This window comes from Emydura macquarii, unplaced genomic scaffold, assembly GCF_026122565.2.
Source record: "Emydura macquarii macquarii isolate MOO-44397 ecotype Brisbane River unplaced genomic scaffold, CSIRO-AGI_Emac_v2 contig_3113, whole genome shotgun sequence".
NCBI lineage: Eukaryota > Metazoa > Chordata > Testudines > Chelidae > Emydura > Emydura macquarii.
The window spans coordinates 6,560,422-6,564,568 of record NW_027133250.1 but is presented as its reverse complement, the minus strand read 5'-3'; the positions used below and the strand labels follow the sequence as shown (position 1 = coordinate 6,564,568).

The 4,147-nt window shown below is 52.2% G+C and overlaps 1 long non-coding RNA gene across 1 annotated transcript; it reads left to right on the top strand.

Annotated features, from left to right (window-relative positions):
- The first annotated feature begins 1,370 nt into the window (after nt 1-1,370).
- Nucleotides 1,371-2,440, top strand: LOC137141715 (uncharacterized). Its single transcript, XR_010916712.1, has 2 exons — nt 1,371-1,482; nt 1,609-2,440. It is a non-coding gene; the product is annotated as an uncharacterized lncRNA (long non-coding RNA).
- The last annotated feature ends 1,707 nt before the right edge of the window (nt 2,441-4,147 follow it).

The following is a 4,147-nucleotide window of genomic DNA, read 5'->3' as shown; positions in this document are numbered from 1 at the left end:
TGCCTGGGGCAAGGCTCTCCCCGCACCCTTATCTGCCTCAGTTTCTCCATCGGCAAAAATGAAGGTCATGATACTCGCCTCGCTGTGTGAATTGCTTCGAGCCAGGGCTGATAAGAGGTCCTTGAGTCTCAGCCCTTGTGCCCCTTCCGGCCAGAACGCAGGAAGGCACAAGTCACTGCAAGGTGACCAAAAACATCTTTCTCAGCCTTAAAATGTCCAAGATGTGGTGTCTGGATTAAACAACAACACTGGAACAGAGCGGAGTGGGTGCGGTACGTACCTGCCAACACTAGAGGGCCCCTAAAGGGGGAAGGGAGGAGAAAGACAAGATGGCGGCATTTGTGTTTGCTTGACTAAAGAATCCCGTTCAATTGTCATGAGTGGCATGTCGGCCGAGTGACAACCTTTGATCCAAGGACAGCCCTAGGGAGGGGACATCAGTGTGTGTGTGTGTGTGTGTGTGTGTGTGTAACCAAAAAGAATCAGGAGGGCGAAAGTCACTATGTAACAACGGCGCGTGAGTGTACATTACACTGTCCGCTCTTTGGGGCAGAGCCAGTGGGTGCTGTTCCTAAGTGGTTGCACAGAACCAGCCCCATGGGGGGGCCTGATCCCGAGTGGCGCTTTTGGGAGCTACTGTGATTCGCTGTCCAACAATACCCTGGCTCTCCTGGGGCCGCGACACTCCATCAGAGGGCATCAGCGACTCAGTCTGATTTGTGTTTTCAGCACTGAGGGCGGAAGAAAAGGGAACTCCTCCACCCCCCTGGTCGCCTGGCATTGGCACTGAAAACAACTGGGGTCTGTGAACACAGTAACAGCCCAACCACTCTGAACCCACTGAACCCCTCAACGCTGGGTCATTTCTCATTTGCTCAAAATTGATCCTTAATATGCATCTCTGGGCATCTCAGGCCACTTCTGTGCCTCAGTTTTCCCATCTGTGAAATGGGGATAACACCACCTTTCTCACATGGCTGTTGTGACACTCGTTAGCACTTGAAAAGTGCTTTGAGATGCCCCCCCATGAAAGGCATTAAAGGAGCCTGGATTATTATTGAGCTTGGAAACTCAGTCTTGCTGATACTGAAAATTTAGGACAGCCGTGCAGCCTTGGGCCAGGTGTTTAATCAGCAGGATTGCACAGAGATAACACAGTGATTGTGTGCTTTATAAACACCCCTAGACACTCCCTGTGTATAAACTGTGGGGGTGGGAAATGCTGTCAATGACACTTCTTTCCTTTGTATACAAAGTGGCACAATGACAGTTGTTGGCTCCCTTATGGATACCGCCTTCAGCTGTGATCTCATCAGATCTCATAAACTTAAGCAATGATGGGCTGAGTCAGTGCTGAAATGAAAACCAATGGGGCAGCAGACAATGGCTCAGCAAAGGATACTTTTCCCTCTGACAAATGATTGAACCAAGGTGCCCCAGCATGGTAGGAGGGGAGGGGATACCGTGAGACATCAAACCCAGGTTCTGATCACATAGGGTCATTTAAAAATTACATTTCTCCTTTTGCAAGAGTTGTGGCAATAGCCCCAGAGTAGGGCTAAGTTCCCATTTGGTTAATAAAAATGTTCCCTCCCACTGTCTTTTCAGCTGGATACAGCATACCTGTTAGCTTCCTGTCCTGGACTGTTGTGTTGTGCTGTTAAACAGCTGCCATGCTCCACTCCAGAGTTGGCTGCATTCTGCAGTAGATGAAACAGCCTCGCCGCCATATGTAAGAAGACCCCCACTATGACTGTAAGATTGTTAGGGTGATGAAACTAAGACTATACTGCATAGGTGACGGTAACAAATACAGCATTTGCTCAGCACTAGGAACTCCATCATACAACCCCAATCCCAGGGCCTGCTGAATTCCAGTCTGCAGCAGGGACATCACCCCTTTTTGGATCCTAGACAATCCCAGCCAGTGGTGTTGTTCTTCTGAAGTACTGACCCTAGGGACACAAACCTCTGGAGTGGACCCTGCTACTACACCCACTGTAAAGTACTTTTAAATGTCCCACGGCAGAAGCCCGTCTCTCTCCTTCCCCCATTTCATCCAGAAAGCTTCCCGGAACAAATGGAAAAATCTTTCCAGGCCCGTGCAGTTTTGATTTGTTCATGCTGCCTCCTTCTCCTCAGCTGGGGTGATGGGGAAACAAATGGCTGGCCTCCACTTCCCTCCTGGATCCTTTTGCCTGCATGTGTGCCTCAGGAGACAGACCATGGGGGGGCCTCTTGTTTTAAAAAAGAAATCCTTGACCTTAATAGGGCAGCAAGAGTTGGGCCATGATTCTGCCCCCTCCTTACACTGGGCACGAATTGACAACACTAGAACTACAGCTGATTTACACTAGCACAGAGCAGGGCAGGCCCTGGACTTTATTTAGCCTAGCATTTCGCCCCCTGCTCCATTTTCCTAGGAGCTGGTGCCGGGCAAAACCCACTAGCCAGGCAGATCTTGGGCCGCTTTTACTCTGAAGCAAGATTTGGCACTGCCTCAAGATTCTTATGTTCAACCCTTCCCCCACCTGCTTTTAACTCCCCTTTGTGCTGCAAGGGTTGGGAGGGGGGAATTAATGCAAAGTTGCTTTAAATTAGCAAACTCCTGACACAGAGAATAACCCCGGCCTGGCTACAGCAGCGGTTGCTCCACGCTGCTGGTGGGTCTTGGCAGGGCCTGGAAACTGATGCAATCAGCTGTGATTAACAGAGGGGAGCGGCTGGGGATGACAGCGCTCCCCCACCTGTGTTTGCCATTGTGTTCCTGTTAGCTGTTTGCAGGTGTTTGCTGGCGCCAGGCTGTCTGAGCTCCCAGCCCTGCTTCTTCCCCCCCCCCCCGCCCCCTCCTGATCTCTGGCTCTCCAAGTCCGAGTCCATTCAGCAGCGCCTCCCTCTCCCATTCACACGTCTGCTCTGCTCTGCTGCGAACTAGCCCAGAGCAGAGGCCGCCCCAGGAACCCTTTCCTTCCAGCCCTGCTCCTCGTCCCAGCAATGACGCTTGAAACGCAATCCTGGGCCAGCTCCTGCCTTGCCATTTTTAAGGGGTGGGGGGGACGAATGGATTTTTTTTTAAGGGGATCATCTCTGCTCAAAAGAACTTTCACAGGTTTGCTGGCGCCAGAATCCGCTTTGATCCGTCTGCAAAGTCACCCACCCCTCGCAGAAAGGGACAAGGTTGGGGGTCAGCCCCATTTCCGTGTGTGATTGCGTACACCATCTTTTGGGGGGGCTGACTTTTTCCCAGTGTGCACACGCAGGCGTCAGAAGACGGGGTCATGCGGAAAGTTTGCCTGGCCTTAAAGGAGACTTAACCCACCCTCCAGATCTGGGCACCCCCAGCTATTTGAACTCTGGATTCTGATTTCATGGCGTGGGTCCAGAAGTGTCCCTTAGGGTTTATTTCTCAATCCAGATGTGACCTTTCAAAAATCCCCCATGTTCCCTCTTAAACCCTGCTGTCCTTCCAATGTGAGTCCCAGCCTTAACCCGAGTTGGTTAATAACATCCCCATAGCAATTGAATATACCATCTAGTGCATATCCCTCTCCGCTTTCCTGGGCTAAATCATTGTTGTGTAGCACTGTTAAACAGCTGCCATGTGCCACCCCAGAGGTGACTGCACTTAATCCCATGACATTTGCTCTGTGTGGAGGGGGTCGTTTTAAGGGATTCTGAGTATTTTAGATCCCAGCTTTGCGTGATGTCCTAGGCACTGCTGGTTGCCTCTCGTGGAGGTGGAGTTGTTATGGCGGAGCAGGAGGGCACTTACATGGGCGGGAGGAAGGCTGTATTGTGGACACTGACATCATTAGGTCGATGTCGGGCCTGATCTTCCGAGGTGCTGAGTGCCCAGAAGTGCCATCAGCGTCAATCAGGAGCAGCAGGCGCGCCGCCCCTCAACCTCGGGCCTCTCATTTGGGCGCCCGATGACGTCCCTAGCTAGCAAAGTGCTTTGGGGATCGCCTGGGGAGAATGCCCCCGTGCAGCGATGGCCACTGCCCCTTTCCCAAATAGCCTCGTGCAGCCAGTTCCAAGGCCTTATTTACCTGGGGACAGGGTGTGAGGCACGTCTGCGAGTCGCTAGCGATGGGGCGGTGCGAGTGCCCTGATTTCTAACTAGCCCATCGCCCCACGGCACAGCCAC